The 17,198-nt window shown below is 39.0% G+C and overlaps 1 long non-coding RNA gene across 1 annotated transcript in view; it reads right to left on the reverse strand.

Annotated features, from left to right (window-relative positions):
• Positions 1-3,701, reverse strand: part of LOC141276358 (uncharacterized) — a 132,439-nt gene extending 128,738 nt beyond the window's left edge. Inside the window, exon 1 of the long non-coding RNA XR_012325804.1 lies at positions 3,596-3,701. This is a non-coding gene — a long non-coding RNA (uncharacterized lncRNA). The remainder of the gene's footprint in view (positions 1-3,595) is intronic.
• Between the last annotated feature and the right edge of the window lie 13,497 nt (positions 3,702-17,198).

Here is a 17,198-nt window from a genome sequence, read left to right on the forward strand (position 1 = left end):
AACACAAAAGATCAAGTGGCTCCTTTAAAAAAAAAAAACCCATCATCTTTGCTATTTGGACTGAGCCAGAAGCTCCAGATAACAGAAACCACTAAAGAAAAAAAAGAACAAAAACCCTCGGGGCTTTCAATTTGTTTTTCATAATAAATGAATTGCCCCCACCAAAATGCAGCCTTGAGGAGTTAATTAAACAGCTGCCCCCATGGCTGATTCTGAGATGTTAGGAGGCCCATGACAGGCTGCTAAACAAATGGGGCAATAAAGGTGTGGGCTGTTTGGCTTGATTGAAGAGCTTGAGTTTTTCACCCTTTAGTCTCTAAACCATCTGGAAGTGAGTTCATGGAATGTGGGATGGCAGTCTCTCTGCTCTTATCTACTGATAAGATTCTCAGCCTCAAACACATGTACTAGAAAAGCAGGGAACAAATATTTTAGACCTTAAACAACTTGCAAATCCCTCTAAAGTTCATGTTGTGCTATAGCACAGAGGGAAGTACACTCATCTCACATTTTGTCTCCACTGAATGAATCTAGGGCTTTTGATGTCAAAATAAGCCAAGACTGAAAAGTTGATCGAAAGGAAAACTGTGCTTCGGTTTTGATTCATGAGTTTCACCCGCTTTCTCTGAGTCTCCACAAATTTTAGGCTATAGAGGTCAGGCTTCTGAGAGTTGCCCTAAGATGAAACTACCATGCAAAGGATGTTTGAGCAAAGAATCTGAGGATAAGGACCAATATCTTTCCATGTGTACAACTGTTGTTCAAGTTGAATCATAAAAAACAAAATATCTGAGGATGGCCTACAACTTCCCTGACAGAGGGTTCAGGTGTCTGATGACAAAAAGGTTTGACCGCTGGGAATGAAAGAAATATGGAGATTGTTCTTTTTGCTTTTAAAGTCTAAAAGTGAAAGATTATAAGTAGTGTGTATAGCTGTTGTGATAGGCATGTGTCTGGTGGGTATATGAGATTGTGTGTGGGTGTGAGTGTAAAATTAAATTTAGACTAAACATAGTCAGAAAAAACATAATTAGATGAGGCTAGTAACATCTTGGGTGAGACGTACACACACACATACACATAAGACTGAAGAGATGCAGTAGCCTCCAAAAAGCTTTCAGAATTCTACCATTTTAATCATTCATTCAGTCCCCTATTTTTGAGCTCCTAGTATGTTCTAGGCACTAAGTGGGCCTTAGGAATATAAAGTCAGGTGATACATTTAAACCTTGTTCTCAAAGACTGTGCAATCTACTGAAATAGACAGACATACAACTCTAGGACACATTTATAGGACAGAGTGATAAGGGCCACCATAAAAGCAAATTCAGATTGCCCTGTAGGGCCAGACACAGGGTAGCAGCGAACAGAGAAAATACCTAATGTGTCATTTGTTTTTCAAAACAAAAGACGTTTCTCCCTTTCTTGGCTCATCCCACCTCAGACTGATCTTTAAACTCAAAGAAATACTAAGGCTTTAGTATTTCTTTGTGGAGCTGGAAAAACACAATAGCACTCTTGATCAGAATGTTTCTTCTCTCTGGTCTCAAAAATCTCAAGTTTAAGCTGTTTGAATGACTGGTAAAATTATTTTTAAAAGAATAAGAAAATCACCACGAATTTCATTTACTCAGTCAAATGTTTTTTAAAGTGCTGATTCTGGTGCCCACACCAGACAGTTCAGCACCTTTGTCTTAACTCTTTCAAAAGGGGCCACTCTGGTGTTAATTTCTTATAAAGCTTAATTGTTTTCATAGTGAAAAAGTGATCCTATTTCCCTTTGCTGACAAAAAGCAAAGTGATAATTTTATCTATACAATCTCACTAGAGTCAGAGAAGTTGTCTAAAGGCATTATGACTAACTGCAAAGCAACACAAAGATAATGATGGTCTATTGGACAAAATGATTTCAAACATCTTAGCTCTGGTCAAACAAAATCAATCGAATTACTTTATGCATAGCTGTGATATTAATATAATGTTCTTGTGAAACGAACAACAGGCAAATAAACCTACAAATACAGCAGCCATGACAGATCAGCTGTGATAAATTTGTTGAAATCAATGGTTCCCTTGAAAATATCACAGCTCTTTAAGGGCCCTATGTCTGTACTCACACATAGAATTCACCTGACTTCGTCCTTTGAATTTATAATTTTTTATATTATATACTTAAAATACCGTCAAAATACCCAAAATGGATATTCTGAGTTCCCTCTACAGCTCGTCAAATATGAATTCTTTTGATTTTACCAGGTGTGCTCCTGGGTTTAGTTTCTCTGGCTAAATGAGGAAAAGGCTTCTGCTTCCAGAGGTCAAGCATTATCTTGATTTAGCAGGTTGGGCCCCTGAATCACTGCTATGCTCAGTAGCAAAGAATGCAGGCTGGGGAGGATTAATTACCAAAGCCAGTAATCCTGACTCCAACCTCCAAAAATATGGGGAAGTCCAAAAAAAAATCTTGAAAGTGATTTGCAACATTCTGTTCAGATCAGCCTCATGAGTAATGTCACTCTGACACCTCTTACCCATGTAAACATAATTATCGCAGACACATCAGATATACCTTCTGAACCTTCTCCTTTTCACCCTAAGGCTCAATTTTCCCTCCTCTGAAAGAAGATCAACATAGTTGTAGTAATAGCTTCTTCCTCTGTCTTTCGTGAAACAAATACCCTCAAAGTGTTACGATGCTGGTAGCCTGTTTTATGACAAGTTGCGTGACTCCCACAGGCGTGGGCAAAAAATTAATTATGTACTTTGGTCTCAAGCCCAGGGGATGTAGGCTCTCTTGGCAAAATCTGGTAAGCCAGACCAGACCCTGTAATTCCTGTCATTTCACATCAGCGAAATCTCTGTTTACTAGGAAGTAACTAGAGAGAAAATTCCCGGTTGAACATTAAAACTCCTAAACAGATACCACTTTCATTTACTTTGATCTGGGCTCAGTCAGCTCAAATTTTTCCACGAGATCACATGTCTGCTGTATCACAGGATTAATTCTGTGCATGAAAATATGCACAGCTGAGGTTATTCATCAATTGAACTTAAATAAAAGGCATCACTGAATTATACAAATATTTACATATATATACAATGCAAACACATATCTAGGTATCTATAATCTGTATCTATATCTAGACACACAAAACCACGCCACCTACTAGAGTGTGATATTGTCTAAGCAAGGGTCCTGGATTCAGAATGCTAAATGTACCTTAATACATCCCTTCCATCAATAAAAGTTCAATACAATTATTGGGAAATTTAGTAGGAAATGAGGGAAAACAGCATCTCACAATAAATGGTACAAACAAGTTTTACTTAAAATTTGGAACCTAATACCATATGCTAATGGCTGGGCATAAATACAATTAAAACACAAATAACTAAGAAGAAAAGGTATTAAAACAGCTGATACAGCAAGAAATGTAATTGTCAAGGGATGCTAAAATCCCGAAGTTTATTACACACACGTACCCAATACGTGTCACATGGTGGATTCTTTTCCATCACAACAAACTGTCAGGGATTTTTAAAAATAATATTGTACCGAAGGAAGGGCTTAACGAACTTAACAGATTTGGAGACTTACATCCACATCCACTGTGTCCAGCTCAAGGTTTGGAAGGAGGCACATCCTGAGACTTGAGAGAATAGAAGGCAATTCTGATGGCTTCATACTTGCTTTGGGTATCTGGAAATTAACATTGAATAACTGATAAGCCAAGTACATGGTTCTTCTCCTTTGAGCCAGTATTTACGTACCTAAGCTTACATTTTATCTGTCATTCCCTTGGACAAGGTAAAGTGGAAACGTAGGTTTGTTCTAGAACCCCAAGGGAGTCCGAGCACAGTGAGTAGTGGGAGGTGTGTTATGCTCAAAGCTAAAGTCCTTTCTCTTATGGAGCTTATATTGGGAAAGAGGCACAGTGAAAGACAATAAACACATAAACCAGTAGGTAAGTGAATGGTATTTAAGTGGCAGTAAGTATTTGAAGATAAAGAAGGTATTTCCATGAGGAAGCAAAAGGGACCTCTCTAACTAGAATGATCTCATTGTGGATGTAACTTCTAAGCAAATCCTTTATCCAAACAGAAGAAATAGAAAATGCAAAGACCCTGAGGTAGGAGAAAAGTTATCTTGTTCAGGGCACAGAAAAAAGTCCAATTTGGCTTCAAAGATTGAGATGTTTGAAACATGATCGCTGTAGGCAAAATTCTAAGATGGCCCCCAAGATTTCTCACAGAAATTAATCTTTTCCACTGTATTCCTTCATATTCCCTTTCTTGTCCACGATGCATGAGATAGACAGAAGAAAGTTCATCTGGATTTTTTCCCATGCATCTAAATATATTTAGATTATTTCCAATTGTTTTCTTCATTGCTGTTTTTACTTTCTATTTATTTGCTTGTTAAAAAATGTATACAGATTTGTTTCTTTTAATGAGATTTGGTTCTTCCCTCCTCTTTGTATTTACTAAGTGGGCAATAATTCACAGGCTGAGTCTGAGAATGGGTTAATCCCTTTGCAGTCTGGGTGTAACTGAGTTTCCGCCCTTGGTTCAAATGCTAAGTGAACCTGCATAACCAGCTTCAGGTGCAGTTTAATCTCTAGGCCACTGTTTATTTGTCAAAGGCCTTGATGTGCACTCCTGTAGGTCAAAAGGCACAGAAATGAGGGGTGGCAGAGAGGTCAGACCCTGGGGAACTGTGGAAAAACCTAGGACTCCAGTAGACTTGGCCATTAGCTCCCTGTGTGGCCTGGGACAGGCCCCAAAGCTCCCAAGGCTTCAGTTTCTACTTTTTTACATGAGGTCCATGGCCCAGAGAATCCCTGAAGGCCTCCACCTCCCCCACCCTGATATCTTACCCAGGAGACAGTGAACTCTAGGGAGAAGGGCCAATCCAACTTATAGAAAGAATTACTGCTGCCTGATCTCACTTCGTATTTCCTGAAGGGCAGTTCTTAATATTTGTTGAATATTTACCGGGTGGGGTTCTTTGTTAATTACCTTAGTACATTATCACATTTAATCTTCACAAAACTGTGGAATACTTACTGTTACTCTACTAAATTTTAGATAATAAAATTTAGACTGAGTTAAGGAATTTCATCAAATGACACAATTAGAAAGCAGCAAAGCTAGATTACTTCAGTTTTTATACATACCATGTTTTAATGTTTTAGCTCTATTCCAACTGCTAAAATATAAATTAAAAGCAATGCTCAATTACATAGGATCTTAAAATAATGTAAATGGCATAGATGTAATGCCAACCAGGTACCAAACACTACACTAGATGCTTTACATAATTTTCTCTGCAAAGAATATATTTCTATTCCCCATTTCCTGCTAAAGAAACTAGGATTTGGAGAGTTTAAGTAATTTTGCCAAAGTCCCACATCAAAACTGTGATGAGGCAGAGCTGCTGGTCTTTCTGACTGCAAAGCTCATTCTCTTCCACAGCATCTTGTGGCTTCTACATGACAGAGATCACTGGGGAATGGGATCATGTGTTATAAAGTAAGGCAAAGACACATGGTGGGCAGAGCATGGACACAGGGTTGAGGGTAGAGCAAAGGGATGGCTTTTTATGAAGAAAAAAATTAAGGTGTGAGACACCAGTTAGAATAGGCATCATCAGAAGATCTACAAACAACAAATGCTGGAGAGGGTGTGGAGAAAAGGGAACACTCTTGCACTGTTGGTGGGAATGTAAATTGATACAGCCACTATGGAGAACAGTATGGAGGTACCTTAAAAAACTAAAAATAACATTATCCTATGACCCTGCAATCCCACTACTGGGCATATACCCAGAGAAAACCATAATTCAAAAAGACACATGCACCCCAGTGTTCACTGCAGCACTATTTACAACAGCCAGGTCATGGAAGCAACCTAAATGCCCATCGACAGATGAATGGATAAAGAAGTTGTGGTACATATATACAATGGAATATTACTCAGCCATAAAAAGGAACGAATTGGGTCATTTGTAGAGCCGTGGATGGATGTAGAGACTGTCATACAGAGTGAAGTAAGTCAGAAAGAGAAAAACAAATATCATATATTAACGCATATATGTGGAACCTAGAAAAATGGTACAGATGAACTGGTTTGCAGGGTAGAAAAAGAGACACAGATGTAGAGAACAAACATATGTTGACCATTAGTGCCCACTCTGCTTTGTACTGATTCAATATGCCTTGTTAAATACCAAAGAGCACAGGAACAACATGCCAATCCCCTCGTAAATAGGCCCGATACTGTCCTCAAAGCTCTCAATCATGATATTGATACATCCTATCTGGCATTTTGCACCACGAAGACCAGGGACATAAACAGTAGTCCCTGAGGGATTTACCGAAGCCTCCAGGTTTCTGTCTTTCTACCAAAGGTCCCCCATGCAAGCATGCTAGGGTGCAATTGCCCGTCTCCTTCTTTTCCTCCCCTGCTCATCTTCCTTCTCAAAACCTATTTCCATATCCTGTCTGTCCTAGACTGCCCACACTTTGGCTCTTCTTTTGAGACTCTGATCCGGGTATTTCAGTCCATCCTGACTGCCCAACTGACCCTGGCAAGATGGTATGTTACCATAACAATGTGTTTGAGTCTTTTGGGAAGTACACAAGTCCACCAAAATTTCACCTCTCACCTAGGTTTAAAACAAAAATACCTTTTATTGTTCTAAAATAAAAGAGAATAAGAGAAAACAAAAGGTGTAAAAGAATTCACATTTCCTTAGTTTGAGATTAGATTCTTCTCAGAGGATAAGCTTTGATGGGGACAGTTGATAAAGTGGATGAAATAAACCACATAGGAACAAAATACTTCACAAGGCCGGTAAGGGGTAAAGGAACAGAGAGAAAAACAGATGAGGAGGGCAACTAAAACTGCTGCCAATTTAATAGATGCCAATTGCATTTTATTTTTGGTTTAATTTGACTTTTTTTTTTTAGTATAATAAGATTAGGGGCTTCCGGGAAGATGGCGGAAGAGTAAGACGCGGAGATCACCTTCCTCCCCACAGATACACCAGAAATACACCTACGTGTGGAACAACTCCTACAGAACACCTATTGAACGCTGGCAGGAGACCTCAGACCTTACAAAAGGCAAGAAACCCCCCACGTACGTGGGTAGGGCAAAAGAAAAAAGAATAAACAGAGACAAAAGGATAGGGACTGTACCTGCACCAGTGGGAGGGAGCCGTGAAGGAGAAAACGTTTCCACACACTAGGAAGCCCCTTCGCGGGCGGAGACTGCGGCTGGCGGAGGCGGGAAGCTTCAGAGCCGCAGAGGAGAGCGCAGCAACAGGGGTGCGGAAGTCAAAGCGGAGAAATTCCCGCACAGAGGACCGGAGCCGACCGCCACTCACCAGCCCGAGAGGCTTGTCTGCTCACCCGCCGGGGTGGGCGGGGCTGCGAGCTGAGGCTCGGGCTTTGGTCGGAGCGCAGGAAGAGGACTGGGATTGGCGGCGTGAACACAGCTTGCAGGGGGTTGGTGCGCCACCGCTAGCTGGGAGGGAGTCCGGGAAATGGTCTGCAGCTGCCGAAGAGACAGGACTTTTCCTTGCCCCTTTGTTTCCTGGTGCGCGAGGAGAGGGGATTAAGACCGCCTCTTAAAGGAGCTCCAGAGACGGGCGCGAGCCTCGGCTAAAAGCGCGGACCCCAGAGGCGGGCATGAGACGCTAAGGCTGCTGCTGCCGCCACCAAGAAGCCCGTGTGCAAGCACAGGTCACTCTCCACACCTCCCTTCCGGGGAGCCTGTGCAGCCCGCCACTGCCAGGGCCCCAGTTCCCAGGGACAACGGGCGCGCCTCTGGCTGCTGCAACGTCACGCCGGCCTCTGCCGCCGCAGGCCCGCCCCTCACGCCGTGCCCCTCCCTCCGCCCGGCCGGAGTGAGCCAGAGCCCTCGAATCAGCGGCTTCTTTAACCCCGTCCTGTCTGAGCGAAAAACAGACGCCCTCCGGCGACCTACAAGCAAAGGCAGGGCCAAATCCAAAGCTGAGCCCCTGGGGGCTGTGAGAACAAGGAAGAGAAAGGGAAATCTCTCCCAGCAGCCTCAGAAGCAGCGGATTAAAGCTCCACAATCAATTTGATGTTTATGGAATACATGAATAGACAACGAATCATCCCAAATTGAGGACGTGGACTTTGAGAGCAAGATTTATGCTGTATAGCTTTGCTTCCACCATTTGTCCTTGGGTTCTATCCGTCCGTTTTTTTTTTCTTAATTATTTTTTTATTTTAATAACTTTATTATATTTTATCTTACTTTATTTTATTTTAATTTATCTTCTTGCTTTTTTTCTTCCCTCCTTCCTTCCTTCCTTCCTCCATCCCTCCTTTCCTTCTTTCTTTCTACTTCTACTAATTCTTTCTTTCTGCTTTTTCTCCCTTTTATTCTGAGCCATGTGGATGAAAGGCCCTTGGTGCTACAGCCTGGAGTCAGTGCTGTGCCTCTGAGGTGGGAGAGCCAACTTCAGGACACTGGTCCACAAGAGACCTCCCAGCTCCACATAATATCAAATGGCGAAAATCTCCATCTCAACACCAGCACCAGCTTCACTCAACGACCAGCAAGCTACAGTGCTGGACACCCTATGCCAAACAACTAGCAAGACAGGAACACAACCCCACCCATTAGCAGAGAGGCTGCCTAAAATCATAGTAAGTCCACAGACACCCCAAAACACACCACCAGACGTGGACCTGCCCACCAGAAAGACAAGATCCAGCCTCATCCACCAGAACAAGGCACTAGTCCCCTCCACCAGGAAGCCTACACAACTCACTGAACCAACTTTAGCCACTGGGGACAGATACCAAAAACAACGGGAACTACGAGCCTGCAGCCTGCAAAAAGGAGACCCCAAACACAGTAAGATAAGCAAAATGAGAAGACAGAAAAACACACAGCAGATGAAGGAGCAAGGCAAAAACCCACCAGACCTAACAAATGAAGAGGAAATAGGCAGTCTACTTGAAAAAGAATTCAGAATGATAGTAAAGATGATCCAAAATCTTGGAAATAGATTACAGAAAATACAAGAAATGTTTACCAAGGACCTAGATGAACTAAAGATGAATCAACGATGAACAACACAATAAATGAAATTTAAAATACTCTAAATGGGATCAATAGCAGAATAACTGAGGCAGAAGAACGGATAAGTGGCCTGGAAGATAAAAGAGTGGAAATAACTACTGCAGAGCAGAATAAAGAAAAAAGAATGAAAAGAACTGAGGACAGTCTCAGAGACCTCTGGGACAACATTAAACACACCAACATTCGAATTATAGGGGTTCCAGAAGAAGAAGAGAAAAAGAAAGGGACTGAGAAGATATTTGAAGAGATTATAGTTGAAAACTTCCCTAATATGGGAAAGGAAATAGTTAAGTCCAGGAAGCACAGAGAGTCACATACAGGATAAATCCAAGAAGAAATACACCAAGACACATATTAATCAAACTATCAAAAATTAAATACAAAGAAAACATATTAAAAGCAGCAAGGGAAAAACTACAAATAACACACAAGGGAATCCCCATAAGCTTAACAGCTGATCTTTCAGCAGAAACTCTGCAAGCCAGAAGGGACTGGCAGGACATATTTAAAGTGCTGAAGGAGAAAAACCTGCAACCAATATTACTCTACCCAGCAAGGATCTCGTTCAGATTTGATGGAGAAATTTAAAACTTTACAGACAAGCAAAAGCTGAGAGAGTTCAGCACCACCAAACCAGCTTTACAACTTTCTCTAGGCAAGAAACACAAGAGAAGAAAAAGACCTACAATGATGAACCCAAAACAATTAAGAAAATGGTAATAGGAACATACATATCGATAATTACCTTAACTGTAAATGGACTAAATGCTCCCACCAAAAGACACAGATTGGCTGAATGGATACAAAAACAACACCCATATATTTGCTGTCTACAACAGACCCACTTCAGACCTAGAGACACATACAGACTGAAAGTAAGGGGATGGAAAAAAATATTTCATGCAAATGGAAACCAAAAGAAAGCTGGAGTAGCAATTCTCATATCAGACAAAATAGACTTTAAAATAAAGACTATAGAAGAGACAAAGGACCCTACATAATGATCAAGGGATTGATCCAAGAAGAAGATATAACAATTGTAAATATTTATGCACCCAACATAGGAGCACCTCAATACATAAGGCAAATACTAACAGCCATAAAAGGGGAAATAGACAGTAACACATTCATAGTAGGGGACTTTAACACCCCACTTTCACCAATGGACAGATCATCCAAAATGAAAATAAATAAGGAAACACAAGCTTTAAATGATACATTAAACAAGAGGGACTTAATTGATATTTATAGGACATTCCATCCAAAAACAACAGAATACACATTTTTCTCAAGTGCTCATGGAACAATCTCCAGGATAGATCATATCTTGGGTCAGAAGTCAAGCCTTGGTAAATTTAAGAAAATTGAAATTGTTTCAAGTATCTTTTCCGACCACAACGCTATGAGACTATATATCAATTACAGGAAAAGATCTGTAAAAAATACAAACACATGGAGGCTAAACAATACACTACTTAATAACGAAGTGACCACTGAAGAAATCAAAGAGGAAATAAAAAAATACCTAGAAACAAATGACAATGGAGACACGACGACCCAAAATCTATGGGATGCACAAAAGCAGTTCTAAGAAGGAAGTTTATAGCTATACAATCCTACCTTAAGAAACAGGAAACATCTCGAATAAACAACCTAACCTTGCCCCTAAAGCAATTAGAGAAAGAAGAACAAAAAACACCCAAAGTTAGGAGAAGGAAAGAAATCATAAGAATCAGATCAGAAATAAATGAAAAAGAAATGAAGGAAACGATAGCAAAGATCAATAAAACTAAAAGCTGGTTCTTTGAGAAGATAAACAAAATTGATAAACACTCATCAAGAAAAAAAGGGAGAAGACTCAAATCAATAGAATTAGAAATGAAAAAGGGGAAGTAACAACTGACACTGCAGAAATACAAAAGATCATGAGAGATTACTACAAGCAACTCTATGCCAATAAAATGGACAACCTGGAAGAAATGGACACATTCTTAGAAATGTACAATGTGCCAAGACTGAATCAGGAAGAAATAGAAAATATGAGCAGACCAATCACAAGCACTGAAATTGAAACTGTGACTAAAAATCTTCCAACAAAAAAAAGCCCAGGACCAGATGGCTTCACAGGCAAATTCTAACAAACATTTAGAGAAGAGCTAACACCTATCCTTCTCAAATTCTTCCAAAATATAGCAGAGGGAGAAACACTCCCAAACTCATTCTACGAGGCCACCATCACCTTGATACCAAAACCAGACAAAGATGTCACAAAGAAAGAAAACTACAGGCCAATATCACTGATGAACATAGATGCAAAAATCCTCAACAAAATGCTAGCAAACAGAATCCAACAGCACATTAAAAGGATCATACACCATGATCAAGTGGGGTTTCTTCCAGGAATGCAAGGATTCTTCAATATACATAAAACAATCAATGTGATAAACCATATTAACAAATTGAAGGAGAAAAACCATATGATCATCTCAATAGATGCAGAGAAAGCTTTTGACAAAATTCAACACCCATTTATGATAAAAACCCTCCAGAAAGTAGGCATAGAGGGAACTTTCCTCAACATAATAAAGGCCATATATAACAAACCCACAGCCAACATCGTCCTCAATGGTGAAAAACTGAAAGCATTTCCACTAAGATCTGGAACAAGACAAGGTTGCCCACTCTCACCACTCTTATTCAACGTAATTTTGGAAGTTTTAGCCACAGCAATCAGAGAAGAAAAGGAAATAAAAGGAATCCAAATCAGAAAAGAAGAAGTAAAGCTGTCACTGTTTGCAGATGACATGATACTATACAGAGAATCCTAAAGATGCTACCAGAAAACTACTAGAGCTAATCAATGAATTTGGTAAAGTAGCAGGATACAAAATTAATGCACAGAAATCTCTGGCATTCCTATACACTAATGATGAAAAATATGAAAGTGAAATCAAGAAAACACTCCCATTTACAACTGTAACAAAAAGAATAAAATATCTAGGAATAAACCTACCTAAGGAGACAAAAGACCTCTATGCAGAAAATTATAAGACACTGATGAAAGAAATTAAAGATGATACAAATAGATGGAGAGATATACCATGTTCTTGGATTGGAAGAATCAACATTGTGAAAATGACTCTATGACCCAAAGCAATCTACAGATTCAATGCAATCCCTATCAAACTACCACTGGTATTTTTCACAGAACTAGAACAAAAAATTTCACAATTTGTATGGAAACACAAAAGACCCTGAATAGCCAAAGCAATCTTGAGAACGAAAAATGGAGCTGGAGGAATCAGACTCCCTGACTTCAGACTATACTACAAAGCTACAGTAATCAAGACAGTATGGTACTGGCACAAAAACAGAAAGATAGATCAATGGAACAGGATAGAAAGCCCAGAGATAAACCCATGCACATATGGTCACCTTATCTTTGATAAAGGAGGCAGGAATGTACAGTGGAGAAAGGAAAGCCTCTTCAATAAGTAGTGCTGGGAAAACTGGACAGGTACATGTAAAAGTATGAGATTAGATCACTCCCTAACACCATAAACAAAAATAAGTTCAAAATGGATTAAAGACCTAAATGTAAGGCCAGAAACTATCAAACTCTTAGAGGAAAACATAGGCAGAACACTCTATGACATAAATCACAGAAAGATCCTTTTTGACCCACCTCCTAGAGAAATGGAAATAAAAACAAAAATAAACAAATGGGACCTAATGAAACTTCAAAGCTTTTGCACAGCAAACGAAACCATAAACAAGACCAAAAGACAACCCTCAGAATGGGAGAAAATATTTCCAAATGAAGCAACTGACAAAGGATTAATCTCCAAAATTTATAAGCAGCTCATGCAGCTGAATAACAAAAAAACAAACAACCCAATCCAAAAATGGGCAGAAGACCTAAATAGACATTTCTCCAAAGAAGATATACAGACTGCCAGCAAACACATGAAAGAATGCTCAACTTCATTAATCATTAGAGAAATGCAGATCAAAACTACAATGAGATATCACTTCACACCAGTCAGAATGGCCACCATCAAAAAATCTAGAAACAATAAATGCTGGAGAGGGTGCGGAGAAAAGGGAACCCTCTTGCACTGTTGGTGGGAATGTAAATTGATACAGCCACTGGGGAGAACAGTATGGAGGTTCCTTAAGAAACTACAAGTAGAACTACCATATAATCCAGCAATCCCACTACTCGGCATGTACCCTGAGAAAACCATAATTCAAAAAGAGTCATGTACCAAAATGTTCATTGCAGCTCTAGTTACAATAGCCCGGAAATGGAAACAACCTAAGTGTCTATCATCGGATGTATGGATAAAGAAGATGTGGCACATATATACAATGGAATATTACTTAGCCATAAATAGAAACGCAATTGAGCTATTTGTAATGAGGTGGATAGACCTAGAGTCTGTCATACAGAGTGAAGTAAGTCAGAAAGAGAAAGACAAATACTGTATGCTAACACATACTTATGGAATTTAAGAAAAAAAAATGTCATGAAGAACCTAGGGGTAAAACAGGAATAAAGACACAGACCTACTAGAGAATGGACTTGAGGATATGGGGAGGGGGAAGGGTAAGCTGTGACAAAGCGAGAGAGAGGCATGGACATATATACACTACCAAACGTAAGATAGATAGCTAGCGGGAAGCAGCTGCATAGCACAGGGAGATCAGCTCGGTGCTTTGTGACCGCCTGGAGGGGTGGGATAGGGAGGGTGGGTGGGAGGGAGACGCAAGAGGGAAGAGATATGGGAACATATGTATAACTGATTCACTTTGTTATAAAGCAGAAACTAACACACCATTGTAAAGCAATTATACTCCAATAAAGAAGTAAAAAAAAAAAAGAGATTAAAGTTTTCAGATTTCCTATCCGTTTGTATTTCTTCTATTGCAAACTATCTATGCATATTACCTGTACATTTTTACCACAGTTTTCATGCTCTCCTTATGATTTATAACAGTTTAATTTATGAAACTTCTAAAAAAAAGTGCCATATTTTGCAGTTTTTCCAACATTAAATTAAAAAAATTACTTGTAGTATTTTTTAATCTCAATATTTAAAATTTTATATATTTAAGTCTTTTGATATTTCCTTTATTCTTTTTGTTTTGTATTTAGAAAGGTTTTTCTCTTTATAAGAACAGATAAATCTTTCCTTGTATTTTTCTGTACTTCTTTTATGTTTTTATTTTTATATTTACATATTTAATCATTCAATAATTTCATTTTGAAGTATTACTTGGCACCTAAAAATTAGACTTCTCTCCTAATGTGATGTAGAGCCTCATGAGTTAATGTAGATATGACATCATAAACATGGGGAAATAAGAGTTTTCTACCATCTTCCCCCAAAAGAACAATGATTCAGACAATTATTCACAGATGACAGGGCTTTTGTGAAAGTCCAGGAGTTTAGCAGAGAAGTTTCAGGACACTGTTGGTAAAAAGAATCTAAGATTGGACGCATTGAACGTGAAAAGAGGAACAGTTTCACTTTACCCCCCATTGCCCCTTCGCCAAGGTGGCACAGCTCAGTGCTAAGAGAGACCTTCTTAGCCCGTGATTTCTTTTTTTAGGGAAAGCAGAGTGTATGAGTGAGCTCCTGGCTTCCCCAGATATGGGGAATACCGCCAAAGAGACCCATTTTTTCCCCCTGCTTACAGAACATTGAATAATGAACTGCATGACTATAGGGTGGTGAGCAGCTGGGAGAACAGAAGTCAGGGCTCAGAAAGGAAAGTATCAAAGTGATACATATCTTAAAAACTGTTTCAGACCCCATCAGAAAGTCCATCCTTGATCTGCTAGGAACACTTTGCCCATGGAGACTGACCCAGGGCCACCGCTAATGCTATGCATGCCTCACCCATACACGCATCCCACACCCCACGGATGTCTCTCTGTTTATGCCCCAGAGGACAGTGAGAACAAGCCTTTGCAAATGGCTAGTGAGCATGTGCAGGAAGCTGTCCCAACTCTGCAGGTTTTCAGAGAAAGCACATAATGTTAAGCATTCAACCCTGGGCAAGGAAAACAAAAGGGAGGCTATCAGCACCCAGCCTGGCTTTGCAGGCATACAATCTTAAGAATTCCCCCTGAAGGAACAAGAAGTGTAGATCAGGTGTATACATAGAAAAGATCTCAGAAAACCTCAGAATTCCTAACAAGCTTGAAGGAAGGTATGTCTCTTCCAAAGACTGGAGGAGGTGAATGCTTCTTTACACATGAAGATAGCAGTGAAAGCCTTCAGGAAACATGAAAATCAAAGAGACATGGCACCACAAAAGGAAACAATAATTTTCTGGTAACTGACTCCAAAGAAAGGGAGATCTGTGACTTGCCCAGTAAGGAATTCAAAATAGTTGTTTTAAGGAAGCTCAATGATCTACAAGAAAACACAGAAGGACAATTCAATGAAATCAGAAAAACAATACATGCACAAAATGAGAAGTTTAATGGAGAGACAGAAATCATAAAAAAGAACGAAACATAAATTCTGAAACTGAAGAATACAATCAATGAAATGAAAAACGCAATAGAGAGCATTGACAATAGACTGGATCATGCAGAAGAAAGAATCTGTCAAGTAGAAGACAGATCATTTGAAATTATCCAGTCAGAGGGGAACAAAGATAAAAGAACAAAATAGACTGAAGAAAGCCTATGTGAAAATACTGTATATAATTAAGTAATCGACGCATTATTGGAGTCCCAGAGGGAGAAGAGAGAGAGAAAGAGAGGGGAAGAAAACTTATTTAAAGAAATAATGCCTGAGAACTTCTCGAATCTGGGGAGTTTATGAAGCTCATAAATCCCCACATAATTTAAACCCAAAATGACCTTGTCAAAGCCATATTATTACAAAATTGTCTAAAATCAAAGACAGAGAAAGATTTGTGAAGCATCAAAAGAAAAAAAATATCCTCACATCTGGGGAATTCCCTAAGGCTATCAGAATATTCCTCAACAGAAATATTGCAGGTCAAGAGGTAGTGGATGATACATTCAAAGAGCTGAAAGAAAAACAAATTGCTTACCAAAATTATGTTATCTGGCAAAGCTGTTCTTAAGTAATGAAAGATAGATAAAACTTTCCAAAACAAAAGCTGAGGGAGTTCATCACCGCTAGACCTGCCTTAAAAGAAATGCTGAAAGTTTTTAAAGATGAAATGAAAGGACACTAATTAGTAACATGAAAATATATGAAAATATAAAACACACTGGTAAAGGTAACTAAATAGTCAAATTCAGAATACTCTAATACTGTGGTATGGTGGTGTGTTTAATTATTTACATCTATTATAAAGATTAAGGGACAGAAGTACTAAAAATAATTATATCTACAATATTCTGTTAATGGATACATGACATAAAAAAAGGTAAATTATGACATAAAAAACATAACATGTGGGAAGGAGAGGAAAAGGGTAGAGTTTTGGTATGGAATCAAAGTTAAGATGCTATCAGCTTAAAATAGACTATTATATCTATAAGATGTTTCATGTAAGCCCCATAGTAATCATAAGGAAAATAGATAATATATAATAGATACACAAAAGATAAACAGAAAGGAACCAAAGCACACCACTCCAGAAAATCATCAATTCACAAAGGAAGACATCAAGAGAGGAAGAAAATAACAAGGGAACTGCAAAATAGCCAGAAAATAATAAGGTGGCATTGATAAGTCCTTACCTATCAATAATTACTTTAAATATAAATGGACTAATTTCTCCAAACAAAAGGCATAGAGTAACTGAATGGATAAAACAAAACAAATCAAAACTCAACTACATGTGTGCCTACAAGAGATTCACTTCAGCTTCAAGGACACAACAGAGGCTCAAAATGAAGGGATGGAAAAAGACATTCCACACAAATGGAAACTGTAAGAGAACAAAGATAGGTTTACTTATCTCAGACAAAATAGATTTTAAGTCAAAAACTTTAACAAGAGATAAAGAAGGCCATTGTATAATGATAAAGGTGTCAATTCATCAAAAGGACATAACAATTTTAAATATATATACACCCAACA

The sequence above is a fragment of the Tursiops truncatus genome, chromosome 14, assembly GCF_011762595.2.
Source record: "Tursiops truncatus isolate mTurTru1 chromosome 14, mTurTru1.mat.Y, whole genome shotgun sequence".
Classification (NCBI taxonomy): Eukaryota; Metazoa; Chordata; class Mammalia; order Artiodactyla; family Delphinidae; genus Tursiops; species Tursiops truncatus.